An 18,673-nucleotide genomic window follows, 5' to 3' on the forward strand; every position below is an offset into this window, starting at 1 on the left:
CAGAAGAGATCCCTGAGGTACGCCTGCCGAGGTCCTGAGTCTGATCGAAACCGTTTCGCCGACCCTGACCTGCATATATCTGTCTTTCATGTAAGAATGTATTATTTTTATTAACTTGACTGGAAAGTTAAATTTTTTCAGTTTGTAGAGAAGGCCTTGATGCCATACTTTATCAAACGCCTTCTCTGCGTCGATGAAGATGGCAGCTGTATTGAGTTTCCAGTTGAAACCTTTAGTAATGATTTCTACCAGCCGGTGCACTTGTTGAGCTGTACTATGGGCCTTATGGAAGCCGAACTGTTCATTAGGCCAAATTCCTAACTTATCTGTTTCTGCTTGGAATCTTGAGAGGATCACTTTCTCTGTTACCTTTCCGAGGCTGGACAATTGGCTTATTGGTCTAGCTTTCGGGAAGGTGAGCATTTTTTTCTGGCTTCTTCAGTGGTATGATTGTGGCTGTTTTCCATGTAGCAGGGAAATGCTGGAATCTAAAGATGGCATTTCTAATGTTGACGAGATGAACTATGGCCTTTCTTGGAAGTAGTTTTACTATTCTGTTAGTTATGCCATCCGATCCTGGAGCTTTTTTATTGTTTAGAGGGGAGATGATATTTATCATTTCTGTTAGATTTGTAGGAGTGATATGTTCGTAGTTAACAGTGTTCTGTCTTAAGCTTGTCCTAACATGACGATGAATCTTGTACATAAGGTTGATATTTAGATTTGTATAAGATGGATTGCACTGAGATTCTAGGTTATCTATTAGTACTTCGGCTTTCTCTTCATCTTTGTGAACTGTCCCTTTCTTGGTTTGTATAGGGGGTATGAGTTGCTTTTTGGTGCGGATTACTCTTAAGAATTTCCATACAGAATGATCTTCAGTATTGAAGATTATTCTGTATGGAAATTCTTAAGAGTAATCCTTAAGAGCTTCTCGGACCTGCCTGTTTAGATTGTTCAACACTGTTTTATCTTGTGGGGCTCTGGTATTGTGGTATCTCTTCCTGGCTCTATTTTTTGCTCTGATTAGATCCATGATTTCTTCAGGGATACGGTTGGAAGACAGTAGATTGTCTGACTGATTCTATTGTTTTCTGAATTTGTATGGTTAAGTTATTCATTGCTGTGTCAATCTCTTCCTTTTTACTGATATTGGGCACCGGACCAATATGATCGGGAAGAACCTTGGCTAACTTGTCCAATGGTATGAATGTGTGCAGAGGAGAGAATTGATCTGATGAACCTAGATTAAGCACTATTGGACTGTGGTCAGAAGATAATTCGTTGACTGATTCCAATTTGAATTGGTATCTTAAATTTTTAAAGATGACAATGTCCAGCACATCCGAACCACCCGAAGGGCTGAAGTGGGTGGGCTTGGTAGGACCGGCCACAACAACAGAGTTGAGCATTGCATAGTTGAAAAGTGTGTGGCCTTTGGTGTTAGTTGATGAGCTGTATCAAGCTGTGTGTGTTTTGAGTTGAAATCTCCTGCTATTATTATGGAGTCATTTGGACCAAGTATGGAGTCCAGCTCTGTTGTCAGCAGAGGAATGCTTGGAGGGTTATAAGCAGCATAGATCTTGAGACTCCCAGCATTGAAGGTATATACCTCCACACCGGTCGTTTTACTGTTTTGGGCTTGTCTATTGTATTATGATTCAAATAACTCTTAATATATATGCCTGTGCCTCCACCTCTTGTGCCAATTCTGTCGTTTCTGTACATAGTGTATCCACGGATTTTTGGGTTATTAGCTGGTCTTAGGTGTGTTTCACCAATCAAGATGATATCAGCACTGAGACGAGTTGAAAATTCTTGAAGTTCCAAAATCTTGTTCGTCAATCCATTTGTATTCCATGCTATTATCTTAAGAGCTTTTGGTTTGAATTTATTACTCATGACATATGTAGCATCTTCCATACTTTGGGAATGTGCAATATCTGATTGCGTCAGAGTTATGGGCTCTTCACTTGTGTCATCCATATTGTCCTCTGTGACTGCTGAGGAATTCCATGTATACTTCCTCGAATTTGGCCTCATTCAGAAGTTTTGCCATGACAATAATTTAGAAATGTGTTAAGACACAGATGGAGAAAGAATAGAGATTGTTCAGGTGTCCCAAGCAGGTTAAAGACAATCCTGTGGATTTTTGGGGGTCCACTAGCAAATCCCGTAGACCCACTAAGGTGTCTACCAGGAATAAAATGTCACGAGATATAAAACAATGGCAATACTAGCGGCACGCATCGCCCTTGTAAATTCAATTGACTTACCTGGATAAACCACTATGGAAAAATAAACTGTGCTTATGGCAGCAAGCAACTAACTGCTATTATTAATGAATAAACATAAATATCTAAAAACATATCAGTCCAATTCACAACCAATAATACACGACACGAAACACTAACACGCGAGCCGCCATCCTTCCTTCTAACCATTCCTACATTTACACTTTCTCTTTTTTTTTTTTTTTTTTACTTATAATTTACTTTTATTTTTTTTAGGAAATGGTTTATTAGCATATTCAAAATAAACTCATGAATAATTAAAAATTTTAAAAACATTAATTTAATAAAAATAAAATAAATTAATTGCCTAAATATTATATAATTAATTATTATATTATCTGTATATTAGAGCGAACAATGATTTATATGAGAGATCTAAATAATATAGAAAAAGTGGTATTCCAGGATAAGCTCAAAGGCTTGCGTTATCTCAAATGACCAAGAAAAATGATTTTGCTCATTTTGACATTACATTATTGAAAATTTCTGTTTTTCCATGTAGTTATTTTGGAGGAAAAGCGTATGTTTTCTTTCATGTAGTTTAATAATAAAATAATAGGTTATTTTATTTCAAAATAAGTTACGTTTTCAATAGCTCCAATTAATAGCATAGAGGTGGTAGAGAAACCAAAAAAACCTACCTTCTCAGCCCTGGATGCTGAGGAGGTAACGTTGTGATATGTTTATGCCGAGAAGGATTTGAGGTCAAAGTTATCCCAAGAAGTGAAATGTCGTCTTGTTCAGAGACTCAGATACTGTCAAAGAGTGCAAGATATTTTTTTTTTTTTTTTGCTTATGCAAGTTTAAGCAACCTTATGAGCAACTCGTAGTAAAGGTGGATTAGGATCCAGATCACTTTCCTTAGTATTTTCCCTAATGTAAAGCACATCTCCTAGAAGACATGTAGGATAAATAAGTCTTTGGCTCTCTATTTCAGTAATGAATGATGGTTTATTTATTTTCAGTTACAATCTAGAAATTATTGAACATAGAATAAAAAAAATAAATAAACCATACTATACTGACATCGGAGGTCGCGGTATCTCTCAGACACAATTTTCTGTCAAATATCACAAACCTTTACATAACATCTGTTAAACTAAACTGACAGCAAAAAACAGTGCGGAATATCATACGCACGCGCAGCTAGTCATGACCTCTAAGCTATACACTGAATTTTGCAAGAATATTTACATTAAACATTTTGCATGTATCTGTCAGATCAGCTGCGAGCTCCGCAGGGTTAAAGGCGCGTTAATCAAAACTCTTGCCGCGTATATCAAGGGATTACCGCAATTAATTTCGCCGCGTTAATCAAATCCCGCGTTAAGCAAGGGATCCATGTATTAAAATCTCTATTAAAGTAGTTATGAAATAACTGATATTTAAATATCCGAGAAGCTTCTTTAGGAAAAGGAGATATGGTTTTGCAGACTGGAGATGAAAAAAATATCGTTAAGTTTAGAACTAAGACTAAATATAATTGCAAGTGAATCTGGAAGATTTGCCTTTAATCTTCATGGAAGTTAGTTGTTTGCTTGACTTTTCATGGTTGTTGTGTAAGTTGAAGTTGAAACTAGGAGGGATATAGAATATGCAGTAATAAACTCTTTGATTGAGCCTCCGTAGCTCAGTCAGTATAGATGAAAAGTATAGTTAGACGAAGCCCTTTGGTCGGAAAGATCTGGGTTCGATTCCCGTCGGTGACGAAGGAATTTTATCTGGTCTCTTTCGACTAAAGGTGAGTTAGTTAGCCGGTCTCATACGGCGGTAGGATTTTTTCATCCGAAAACTCGGGTTCTTCATCCCCCAGAACAGTCAAACCGGCCCTGTGAACAAACTGGAATTGCAGTCATGAATACGTCCCAGCCATATGCCGATCCCAGATAAATTGGGAGGTGGGGGAACAATGGTGACTACACTGTAAAAAATCTCACCAAGAACACTTTGCGAGCAAAGCCTACAAAGTCACCCAGGGTCGGAAACAACTGAAAGGGAAAAACCACCACCAAACTCTTCATTAAGCCACACAATGGGCGAGGGTTGATCTCAATCAGTCATGCTTCTGAACACTACACCCGATATATCAATGAGGATTTTGGTACAATAAAAGAAACAAGATTATTCAAATTGATGAACAGAACTTCTGTGAATGAACACAAAAATATCTCTCACAATGAAGTCCTTATATCCTTATAAGGACTGGCTTAAAGGGGCGAAGCAAGAATGCTTTTCATCTTCCCCGTTATCTGTAGAGGACAGTGTAGGAATAAGGTGTTATTGAGCAATTAAAGCTCTGATCATGGCAGGAGGGTAACAGCAATAGCCGAGCCTCAGTTAGAACTTCACTGGCTACAGCATTGCCATCCATTACCCTCCAAGGGTATTGGATTGAATGAATCAATCACCGCATCTCAAGGTCGATTGATTCCCGCCTTCCTCTCACAATGAACTTCTGACTTACTTTATTTTTTTAGGAAATGGTTTATTAGCATATTCTAAATGAACTCATAAAAAATCAAAAAGTTTAAAAATTTTTTAATTTTTTAAAAATAAAATAATCAATTGCCTAAATATTATATAATTAATTATTAACTTTATCTTAGAACAAATAATAATTTATATGAGAGATCTAAATAAGATTGTTATTATAATGTAATAACAGTATTGTGCGATCCCATGATCTGGTATAAATTTTGAATAAACTTATTTTCGATAAATGACCTGAGTTCTTCCCCTACCTCCAATTTTGCGCTTCTTTCGCGTAATATTCCAACCTCACTGGAACTGATGTGGTGTAATTTGCTAATAATAATAATAATAAAAATAGAAATAATAATATCTAAGTACGTTAAAAATCGAAAACCGACATTCCAGCTGATTAAAAAAATAAATAGAAAAAAATTTAGAACGTAATTTCTGAAAACTAAGTAAATTGGACCTACTAATTCAATCAATTTTAGCTTCATGAAAGTTATTTTTAAACTATCTTGTAAATATAGGCGAAACATCCGTGAGCCACAGTACTATTTATTGCAACCAACTTTCTGTTTTTCTCGTTATCTGATACCATTTTTTAACATCCAAATTCTTTATAAGATATAGTTTATACAACTTAATTTCAATAATAAAGTGTGTAAACTTTTTTTACGAACGCTTTTGAAAAATATATGCATAGAATAGGAAATAATTTATTACGAGCTCTTTATGAAGTAGTTGATAATATCGGAATTGTTCCATCAGATGGCGCCATTGAAATGAATTTAATATAAGGCATTTGTGATTTAGAATAATGTTGGGCTATTTTAAATATTTTGAATATCATGCAAAATTTGTAAGTTGAGTAGAAGAAACCAAAGTAAATGAAATTGACTTACAGAAGATTTTTTTTTTACTTGAAACGAACAGTATGCTTAGCACTATTCATATTGACAAACTCAAATATCGTTCTTATTACAGAACTTCATTCATTAAATGAAAAGGTTTATTATCAATAATATAACTCAGAAAAATATATCAAGGCTTAAATGAACAATACGTTTAGATATTTCTTTTCTATAAAAACGCCAAAAAATAATAGAATAATTAATTTGAAGAATTAAAAAAATACTAAAAATGGAAACGATTACAGATAAGGCTTTTTAATTGCCAATTAATTTGGTTTAATTTACAAAGCAAATCCCATTTTAATTTAATCTGCAGTCTTAAGGCCATCTGAAGTGAGAAAAATCTTCCATTTTCCTAATTCAGAAGCGAACACTTTTGGCCACTCAATACTCAGTCTCTCTTTTTTCAAAAAAAAAAAAAAAAAATTGACATCAGCTTTGCATGTGCACAAAGATGTCTTCTTCACTCTTCAGAACAAGTGCAATTTAAAATCTTGTCTGTTTTTAATTATGCTGATGTCATCAAATTAAGTAACCAATCTGAAGCAGCCATATTTTTTTGACAGACAAAGCTCACCAGTGGGATTTTTCCCCCTTATTTATAGTTTATCTGATATCATTTCAAACGTATTATGCTGATGACAAGGCTATTCTAGTCAGATCTCGCCAACCATATCTCGTTAACAAAAAACTACAAGATACCATCCTGAATCTAGAAAACTGGTTTAAAGACTGGCGACTACAATTAAACCCCCCAGAAAAGCAAAACGATACTCTTCACAAGAAGACGAGCATCCCCCAAAGGACACATCACTCTTCAACTCCAAAATTCCCTGGAAAACTGAAGCAAAATACCTCGGAATAATTCTCGATAGGCGATTATGCTTCAACAGCCACATGAAGAGCACATGCACCAAAACTTCAAAAGTTATCACCCAGCTATACGCCTTGATCAACAGACACAGCAAACTAAGCTCAAGAAACAAAATTCTACTGTACAAAACAGCGATCAGTCCCACAGTTATATACGCCTCCCCAGTCTGGAGCCATACCTCCAAGACAAACATCCTCAAGCTACAAAGACTACAGAACAAGTGCCTGCGACTGATTCTGGACACCCCGTGGTTCATCAGGAACGCCCAGATCCACCGGGACATAAATATCCCCTACATCTCTCCACTACTACGCTCCCTAGCAGAAAAATTCTTTATGAAGACATCTACGCATCCAAACCAACTAATACAGCAAGCCGGAAACTATGACGGTAATGACCACTGGAAACATAAAAGACCGAAAGCCATCCTAACACTCAACGACGAGTAACCACTTGCCCACTCAGGGCGAGCTAAAATAGCTCACAAATCTCTCCCATCACTGCTCCCGAAACAGACAACAGGGAATATGAAAAGCGTCAAGCTTCACCCTCTGCGCCATATATGTCCTGTGTCCTGCGTTTTTCTTACCAAACGTATTTCAGCTGCTTCCCACAACAGCATCGGTGCCTTCTATACAAACTTATTTCCCAGCTTTACTGGGAAACTTCCTGTGGGTCTTTTCTCGTCAACTTTATTTGTAAACTTAATTGATTAACTGGTCATTTACTCTCCACACAAAACCAAATATCCCAATTCTCTTACTTCTTATAAATAATAGACGTTGGGTCCTTGACATAACTTTCGTGGTTTCCTCATTATGTCTTTATCTAAACAACAGCTCCAATATTTAACTGCTAAATGATCTAAAATCTTTCTGAATACTTATTTCTAGTATCTTCCTTCGTTGTTAACCATGACTCTTAAGTATAGGTTAATATCAGCTGTAGATAGAGTAGGCCGTAGATTAAATGGAGTTTTTCATCGGATTTCCTTTATAATATTCTAGGATTTGAGAGTTGTAAAATTGCGAAATATCTAAGATTGGCCTTCTCAATTCTCTGCTCTATCTCTTGATGCATATCATGACAGTTGTTAATGTTTACTCTCCTAGATATTTAAAATGATAACTTGCTCAAAGAAATTATCAACTGCCAAGTTGAATCGGTCCTGATTGGCCCCTCAAAAGTACATATATTTAGTCTTTTCCTTGTGCTTCTCTAAGCTTTCAGAAAAATTTCAAATTCTAGGAAATAATAAGTATTTTGTGTCATGACAACATTTTATATTATTTTGCTAAATTTATTTTATTATTATGTTTGTCAAAACTACTACCTTAGCTATCTCTGAGTTATTTTTTATAGTACTTCATATTTTGTTATATTTTCCTTCACAAAATTTATTCAGTTAAAGATCCCCCCTCCCCCCCCACGAATTTTGTCGCATTTGTTTGACAGTCTCTTAGGCTGGTGTATAAAGGTAAGATAAGTCTTGAATCCTCTCTGAAGACAAGATATTCTCCCGACCAGGATTTCTTTATGCTTTTACATGTCCCTAAATAAGCAAGGTAGTGGTGATCTTATCATGGCAGTGGAAATCGCCTACCATAAAATATTTTTACAAATATCTGTGCTAATCTAATTCACGATCTTCTTGTGTTAACTCCAGATTTTAATCCAATTTGATCATGGTAGCCAATTTAGTGGTTCTCATTATAGGACTACTTCATAAATTTTCAAAATAAAAATGTCAAAAGTTCACTAATTGTATACTAGAATAAAAACAACAAACAATAAGATATGGAAAATCCAGAATATTTACTCACTGTTTTCTTCTATCCTTTACTGAGAATTTTTCTGTAGAAACTGTAGACATCAAACACTAGAGCCATCCACTCATGGTGACATGTCTTCTTGTTGTCTTTATGGTATAATTTAAATGCTTCAATAACTTTGCAGGTTTAGGTTTACTGTATAATAAATAATAATCAGTAGCGAAAAAAATAGATTGTCTTGTTTGGTACTATTCCGTTTCATGTTTACATTAGATTTCGTGCTACCTAATAAGTAATTCTTTTTGATTTAAATTAAATCCGTCACCTAACATTTTTATGAATAGAAATTGCCATAAAAGAAATAAGAATAAGTCGAATTCGTTTTATTTCAAAGTTCACGCATTTATATTTATTTCCTTCCATATTAATTGCTGCTTATGTTTTCTACGTATAATTGACATTGTAGGTGGCGTGCTGATATACATACATCAGATAAAGTAGCCAATCTGAAGCAGCCATATTTTTTTGACAGACAAAGCTCACTAGTGGGATTTTTCCCCCCCTAGTTTATCTGATATCATTTCAAACGTATTTTCCAATTTCACTAAATATTTATATAAAATTAAAGTTTTTGATAACTCACAATATAATAATTTTTTTCCAATTTCACTAAATATATATATAGGCGACATGCTGATATACATACCAGCACGCCACCTGTAATATAATATAATATATATATATATATAATATATAATATAATACCAGCACGCTACCTGTAATATAATATAATATAATACCAGCACGCTACCTGTAATATAATATGCTTTTTTCAATTTCACTAAAGATTTGTAAAACTAAGGCTTTTGATAACTCACTATACATTGTAACAAAACAAAAATCCTTATAAGGACTGGCTTATAAGGATTTTTGTTTTGTTACAATGTATAGTGTTACAATGTATAGTGAGTTATCAAAAGCCTTAGTTTTACAAATTCCTTCTTTGACTACTAACAAAGGTAATTTATGAATAAATTTTTTTGGTGTCGGATTCATTTTCAAAATTTCCAAACAATTTAAGAAAGTTTTGTAAGTCAAAACTGAAAATAAATAAAGAAATAAAAGTGTTTTCTATAAAACAAAGCCACTAGCAGCCTATAGCTGTGGAAAAATGTCTTGCTGTCATGAGTAAAATGATAAATGGCTCCAGACCAAAGATGTGTGTGTGTAAGCAAACATCGGTAGGAAAAAATTGACTTCAATTGGTGCGTTCTGAAAGAGATCTCATTCGGATCTGGCTGTGTGAAGAAAGCCAAACACATCCAAGTGTAACTTGGACGTATTCACCTCATTAATTACCGACCAGCTGAGTCAATCGTCGTGTCACGCGTGCAAGGGAGGACGGGAGGTATTTTGTAGACATAACAAGCAACGCTTCAAAGACGTTTTTGATGAATTAATGGGGGAAATCAGTCCCTGACAAAAGAGTAGACAGTGTGTCTTGCCAGCGAGACTGGGGCTGTTGATGAAAAGGAAAATCAAATTATGTTCATCGAATGAAAGCAAATATGTGTAAAAATAATTAAAACTGATCGTATGAAGTCATTTTTCTGCATTTTAACTATGGAGAAAGTTTCTGCTAAATATAGTGGAAATTACAGTTTAAAATTCTTCAATTAAAACCTTTCTTATGAATGTGTGACGTATTTCCGGTTCCGGATAAAGACATATTATGATTGATCTGTGTGACAAAACTACTGTTATTTTTATTTGTTTATTTTTGAAGTTGATTTCATTTATTAAAAGCAGTCAAGCAAGAAGCAAACCGCTTTTTCATATATTGATTATTTATTATACTACCGACATTTAATTTCAAAGTGAATCATTCTGGTGAACCATATTAAGAAGAAAAAAACCCTTTAGAGTCTAATTTATTTATTATTTTAAGAGAAATATTACGCAATACTAGCATAATACGTAATTCTAACTTAAGGAAAATATTATTGAAAGCTTGATAGAGAAAAGTATAAGAAGACTTGATAGCTATATAAGCAACACTTTTTCGGCAGTCTGATGCAGAATTCGTCTGGAGATAAAGAGGCAGCTATATCCTGTGACGTGTTTTTTCTTTTTCTAAATTTAATTTAGAGAATAGTTTTGAAACAGACATCCAACTTCACAACAATCCGATCATAGTAAATCAAAGATGTTCAGCCAAGGCACGAAATTAAAAATACTTTTTATATATTTTATTTTATATTCGATTACTTTTTTTAATAAATTTTTATACGTTTATACTTTATTTATAATTATTTTATTATATTTTTTAAATTTTATATTTTATATTCGATTACTTTTTTAATAAATTTTTACACGTTTCATACTTTATAATTTTATTTTAATTTATATTTTATGTATGATTTTTTTATAAAAAATTTTCCCTGAAAGAAATTATAAGACGTCAACTTTATATAAGATTTTGGTGTCCAAAGTTACTACATCATTTACATTTTAATTCCTCTATTAACTATAGTAAAGGTAACAGAAGTTTTTATTTTATTTTATTTTATTTCATTTTTTTAATAATTTTTTTCTAAAACTCGCAGATTTTTGCACTTTTTCTTCACCATTAAAAAATACCCTTCTGTCTGTTTATACAAAGTTTTATGCAATTTTAAATGTCTAGTGATGCATTTAACTGTGTAATGTTTCCTGTTTCTTAATACGAATGTCGAATGTGCAGAAAGACATTCAATGAAATGTTTGGACCAATTCTCAATTTCCGTTTCAAATTCTCAGTAGCTTCGGTGTTAGTGACTGACTTTTATTACTGCCATTTACTGGCAATTCTGCGCTATTATCTCGATTAGGTAACTGCAAACAGTCGAAATAAAGAGTGCGCAGTTTATTTCTGCGATTTGTTGTACGTAGCTGAATGCAGTTTTCTTGTTTTTGTCACTTTTTTTTAAAGCTGATTGTTCATTGGCTACTGAAATGTCCTCTTTTGTGGAGGGTGGTTCCTACCAGCATCCTGCCATTTGCTCACTCGCTGACACGCTATGTAAACACAGGAATTTCGTCACACCATCTCAGAAAGACTTATCACAATCAGAATTTCCCTACTTTTTCAGATTGTACGCTTTTTAAGACGAGAAAACAAGTTCTCAGCTGTCACGTTAAGAATTTATACAGGCGACAAAGTTTTAGCAACATTTATAAAAACCACATCCACTTACACAAGAAATACGACGTTATCGGTTGCCGTGATACTTAGAAATAAAGAATATATTAATAATAATAAATAAATAAAAAGAAAAAATAAAAGAAAAAGTACGTTATTTTGATAAATACTTTTATATTTCTGTAAAAATAAAATACAGTAAAATGATTTTATAATCATAATACAACTTAATTAATTTTATTTTTTATTAGATTTATTGAATTGATGAAAACTCGACTGTGAGATGCGGTGATTAATACCCTTGGAGGGTAATGGATGGCGATGCTGTAGCCAATGAAGTTCTAACTGAGGCTCGGCTATTGCTGTTACCCTTCTGCCATGATTAGAGCTTTAATAGCTCAATAACACCTTATCCCTACACTGTCCTCTACAGATAACGGGGAAGATGAAAAGCATTATTGCTTCGCCCCTTTAAGTCCTTATAAGGCCAATTAGATTTATTACATTATCGTGTTATCACTGAATCAGCAAATAAGTGATTCTTTTTTTTTTTTTTTTTCAGGAATAAGCAATCGTTAGTGATTAATTTTGTTACATAAATCACTGGGAAACACGTTACAGATTTGAAGTGTCCTTATCTTTTTAGGAATTTATCCTTGAACACTTATTCCGCATTTTAGAGAATTGTTTGTTTACTGAGTCATTCAAGGTTGTTGTGTCGTAAGCTAATTCTTTCTTATATTTTGATTACGATACAAACAAGTAAAGCCTCCTTTCTGGAGAAAATCCTCATATAATGAGCGTAGATAACCTTGTTCAGAATTCAGTTATTGCACAAACTAATTGAGATAAGGCATAACTGAAATTATGGAATTTTTTACTCATAACACAATATGAAATTGAGTTAACTGTTATTTTATGTACATAGTCACGTTAACTTGTGATCGGCCATAGCTTAATCAGTTTTGAAGCACGTTTGGATGGAGAAACCTCGTTTAGAATGTGAAGGTCCTTTCTCAGGACGTTTCATCGCGAGGTGACTGAGTTAGCCTCCTACGGAGACGGAAAGACTTATACTTTCTTGAAGAACCCTGATCTTCATCTTAATTGAGTGGTTGTGTTCAATTCTACTGATCTTGTTGATCTAATTAACTCTCCTGTCCAGGACTCGTCCTGTTTTTTTTTTTTTTTCCTGTGATTACCGATGAGTACTGTATATTCATCGTCTCGCAGATCTGCCACGTATCATAGAATTTTTAAATAGTAATATTTTAAAGTAGACTCTGTGATGAATCGAAATTAGAGTTTATCTTGAAGGGGTGGGGGCTGACCTTCTGAGAAGCATTCATAACTCAAAAATGTGTCACAGGATTCGATAACAAAAACCCTCTCATATTTAAATGTAAACTCAGTTAAATGAAAAGTCAATACTCATCCAGTTCCAACATGTCCAGAAACAGCACATTAAAAATAAGTTTTTATAGCTACAGAGAGGGATAAGGATTACTAGTATTCTTTAGGTGTATATTACTATTATTATTATTATTAGGGACCATTTAAATACAATTCACAATCCGATCATCCGTATAAAATGCTGATTTCATAATTCATTATATTTTAAAGGTTTTCCCCCTTCAATAAGTCGAACGATGTCTCCTATCACCTTATTAATGTTGTTCGTTTCTAACTTCACTGATCAGCTGACTAGAATTAACATTCTAGTCAGCTGATTGGCCAATGATTTCTTATAGAGGAACCATTTTGTATTTGCAACATAAACTGAAAACTGTTAAAGAAATACTAAATCCCTGTGCTGAGATACAACCCACAATATTATATCCCAATTAATGTTTACGAATTTCCTTTATCTCAATTACTTTTCTTTTTAATTCAAAGATTTTCAAAATGCATTTTGGGGGATAATATGGAACCGTATAGATAATATGCAGTTCTTTTTTCCGTCTTCAGTATAAAGTCTGAATTAATATTCAGAGCAGCAGCTTCAATATAAAACAGAAATATAATATAATATAATATAATAAAACAGGAATATAATATGCTTTTGAATACGATTCGAAACATGCCCTTCCAGAGAATCCTTCCAAAATTTCTAATCAACTCATTTGTCAGAACAAGTCTCTATTAAATCTAATAAATAAATTAAATTTAAATATTTTTGTAGCTAGATGGGTGAAGCAAGAAAGCTTTTCATATTCCCCGTTATTTGTAGAAGAAAAGTAGCCGAGCCTCAGTTAAAACTTCATTGGCTACAGCACTGCCATCCATTACCCTCTGTAATGTTCATATCTAGTTTTTTTTTATTTAAATAGTTTTTTAAATTTAAATATGAATATATATGAATATATAACTGCTATTTAATAAAGGAAATTATTTAAAATTAATTATTATTATTATTATTATTATTATTATTATTATTATTATTATTATTATTATTATTATTATTATTATTATTATTATCTAAGACCTCCAGGGATTCAAGGACTCATCGAGGGAGGCTGTAAATTACCCAACTCAACTATCATACCTTCCCTTAAATTCATTCACACTATCACTACCCGTAAGGGCAAATTATTCACTCACTTACTGCTCTTTGGAAGAAAACTTAGCTCTTAACCCATTTCTTGAATGAGAACAACCTTAACTTCCATGGATGCCCCCGTGTTCTCTCCCCGCCTTCCATATAACGAAAAATTTCATCATTCAAACGTTTATAGACCTCTATCATATCACCCCTCTTTCTCCTGTTAACCAGAGTCTGTAATCCACATATTCGCAATCTGCCCTCATAATCTAAATTCCATAATCCGGATATAATCTTTGTAACTCTTCTTTGCACCCTTTCCAGATCAAATATGTGCACAAATTTGTGTGGTCTTATCAAAGCTAAAGAGGCAAAATTACTTTCTTATCCTTACATCTCAAGGTTCGCTGCAACATACCATGGCTTATCAGCAATTAAACCATAATTGATTTTAAATAATTTTATTTGATTAAATATCAGTTCTATTCATATTTATATTTAATTTAATTTAAAATTTCTAATTTAAAATAAGAATACATCTCAAATTATAAATAATAAAATAGTGTTAAAATATAGTTATATCTTCTTTTTCCTTTATTTATTTAGCCCTAGTAGCCTGTAACGCATTCGAATCCGGAAATCCCACGGAATAGGTCGGTCAATTTCAGGAGTCCTATGTCTGTAGATGACGTGTGTTCACGAGGTCGGTTTGCCTGTTTTCTCTATGAGACCGGCTAACTCACCTTTCGTCGAAAAAGAGACCAGATAAAGGTTTCCTCACATCATAAACGGGAATCGAACCTAGGTCTTTCTGACTAAAGGGTTTCGTGTATAATGATTGAGCTACAGAGGCTCAATACAGTCATATTACAGTTAATAATTTTAATCAATTAATTTATTATTAATTTCTGAACAATTATACTATATTAAAAAACTATATTGCACTCTACAAGCCAGGTACATATTCAATTGAATTCAAAATATTTTAGTTTAAATTATTGCATTGCAATAATTTAAACTGAATTGAATAGTCCTCTTCCATTCCTCTCTATCTCTTGCTTCTGTAAGACTCTTGCCTCCCCCCGTTCAGTCTTTGATGTTGTTTTTCCATTGCAGTCGGGGTCGTCCTCTTACTCGCCTTCTCCCCACCATCCCCTGCAATAGTATTCTGTGGAGCTCTCCAGAAAAACATTCCCTTATCAAATGTCCTCCAAACCTCCATAATTACGTCTCCTGTGCTTGATTGGGGTCTAAATAGTTTCTTGAGTAGACATAGTGCATTATTCGTTTCCTAAGAAGTTTTTCTAGCACCTTTTTCTTCTTTGGATACTAGCTATATAGTCTCTTTTTATCTTGAATCTTTTAAGAACCTCTTCATCACTCACTCTTTCAGTCCAGCTGATCCGATCCATTTTTTCTCAAGCACCACATTACAAAAGCATTGAATCGGTCACTCATCTCCGATCGTCTAGAACAGCGCTTCCCAAACTGTGGGCCACGGCCCCCCTTGGGGACCGTAGGTTTTGTTGAGGGGGAGGCGTGAAATAATGAAAACAAATTTAAAATGTTTTAAGACTAAGTAGATTTTTTTTATTTTAAAAGAAACGTATTTAACTTTTATTATTTATTATTTCTTTTTTGTTATTTTTTATATTTTAATGGAAAAATTCACACATTGGTGTTGGTTCACAAACTTTGCTTCCTGCGTATTTCGGCGCTTAATCAATATTAGTAAATATTGCATATTCATATGTTTCATTTCAAAGCAGTGCTTAATTGTATTGACTTCGAATGCTCTCTAGGGAAGCTCCAAATCTTCCTGTCCCTTTCATCACGCGGCGTTGGTAATCAGGGACTGTTGATATTGACTTTATATATATATCAAAACTCGTTTTATATTATCATTGTCATCCGGGCTAGTTTTCTGTTACCAATAAAAGTTTCGCATATACTTCACACATGAAAAAAATCTTAAACAAGTTCATGTGGGGAGATAGTAACTCTCTTGCAGTGGTAAACAACACGCCCTCCCTAACAGCCACTATACTGCAGAGGCAATAAAAATAAGTCCTTTTATTATGCCAGTGAATAAGGTATGAGGAGTCTGTGTAATATATTTCTCAACAAATAGTGCAATTAGAGACAACTGGGATAAAAACACACTAATTAATGAATCACATATCCCCTCATACAGAAATGTTGTATAGACTGAAACAAACCATACGTTGTATGGGCAAACACAGTATCTAACTAAAAACTATTGTTATTAATCAGATGTGTGTGAGTTCGATTTCCCAAGGCAGCAATAAAATTCAACCGAAACTAATTATATAAAACTAAGTAATATATATAATGAATGTTATGGCAATTTCACATATGGAATTCGGTTGAAGAGAGTTAGCATTTCAACTCAATTGTTAGCTATGCTTTTATCTTTCGGTTGCGCGATTTTTTGTTAATACCGCACCAATCATATGCACATTTTAATAACTGCCTTTGCTGTCTGTTTCGAGTTAGGCTTAATTACGGTAAAGGGAGAAAAGTCACAAAAGAGAAAAATGTTCCTGGTCCAGGGATTCCCTTATTCAGGTAATATTCACTAATTTCATGTTGTTAGTCTGTGGTGTGCCAGTATCGGTAAGTGGTGATATTATTTGATCTATTCTACATTAAAAAATTTAACTCTGAGATGGATAAGTGGCTGATAAAAAAATAAAAATAAAAATCCCGCGAACAATCAGAAGACGCAGAAACAGACTAAAAAAAATGACAGTATTTCATATTTTCCAGAACAGCCCGCATCGTCTTCAGAACCAAACGGTAAGAGGCAAGAAATGTAATACATGCATTTGATTTTTGCAATATTCGCTGTGTATGTTTTATATTGAATATAAATACAATAAATATTATAATAATATATCTCTCTATTACGATTTTTCTAGAGGGGGGCCGTGAAATATTTTAATTTTTGCAAAGGAGGCCCTGACATCCTGAAGTTTGGGAAGCACTGGTCTAGAACTCACATCCATACGTCCCCACGCTCCAGATCATTGTCTTAAGGATTCTTACTTTCAACTGTTTGTTCAGATTTCTATTTCCTAATATGTTGTATATTTGGAAAAATGCTGCTTTTTTTTAATTCTGTTCTTAATTTCATAATTAGATCTACTGTCTTCTGTTTTCCAACTCCCAAGATATTCAAAACTTTTTACATTTTCTATTCTTCGTCCGTTCAAAGTGATTTCCATCCCATCATTTCCTTTCCTTGAAATCTTCATCTCTTTTGTCTTTTGAACGTTTATTTTCATTTTATATCCCTCATTTCTAACCCTGTTCAATCTATTCAAAATTCTTTGCAAACCTTCCTCTGTTTCGCTCATGAGTACGATATCATCTGCGTATCTTATATTATTTATCAGATGTCCATATATCTTTATTCCATCCTCCAGATCTTACAAGGCCTCCCTCATCGTCCATTCACTATAAGACACTGAAAAGGAGCGGGGACATCCCACAACCTTGCCTCACACCCTTTCTTATTGGGTTCCATTCAGTATCCTCTCCTTCCAAACTAACCCTGGCCTTTTCAGTTTTATATACGCTGAGCAACAGTCTCATAAGTTTTCCATCTATTCCTATTTTATGCAAAATATCAAATAAAACAGAGCGATTAACATTATCGAAAGCATTTTCGTAATCCATAAATAAATAGATATAAATAATAGATATAAATCTTTATTGCATTCGATCGTTCTTTCTTCCAATATCCGTAAACTTGTGATGGTTTCTGTGGTTTCCCCTGAAACCAAACCGCGCTTCATTTTATTCTCTCTCTTTCATCTGTTCCATTCTTCTATATATTATGTTGATTAGGACTTTTGCAACGTGGCTAATCAAGCTGATAATTTCTGTACTTATTGCAATCTATCGTTCCTGTAGTCTTGGGAATAGGAACAAAAATAGATCTTACGAAGTCTTTAGGTATTCCATCCTCCTCCAGACTTCTATTAAAAATGACGAATAGAAGTTTTATTCCTTCCTTTGCAAAAGCCTTTAATATCATCCAATCCCAGAGCTTTCATATCCTTTATTCCTTTAATGGCTACTTCGGTTTTCCATTCCTTCATTTCTGGGGCATCATCATTTTCTATCGGATCACATTCCAGATTATCTTCATCTCCATAAAGTTCTGTTACATTATTCTTCCACCTTATCATTTTTTCTTTTTGTCCTTCTCTTCTTCCCTGAAATCAAGTTCAAGCCTTCACCGACCTTTCTCATATCCTTTGCTGTATCATTTTCCTCGATTTCCTTGCAGACTTGATTGAGCCAGTCTTCCTTTGCCTTTTTAGCCAAACGTTTTACTTCTTTATTAATCTCTTTATATCTGACTCGGGCTTCGTTGTTATTTTATTCTTCCATTTTCTTCTTTCTTTCATTTTTTCTATCACTTCCTCAGTAATCAACGGCTTCCTCTCCTCTCTGCCTCACCCAAAAAACCTTTAGTACATTCCTTAATTTTCTCTCTTAAATCAGTCCAGATTACTTCCAAGGGTCTATCCGTATCAATATTGCTGACCTTCTTTTCTAGTTCAGCTTGATATTTCTCCCTGATATCTTTTCG

Source organism: Typopeltis vanoorti, chromosome 14 (genome assembly GCF_054136105.1).
Source record: "Typopeltis vanoorti isolate ZY-2024b chromosome 14, IOZ_Tvanoo_1.0, whole genome shotgun sequence".
Taxonomy (NCBI): domain Eukaryota; kingdom Metazoa; phylum Arthropoda; class Arachnida; order Uropygi; family Thelyphonidae; genus Typopeltis; species Typopeltis vanoorti.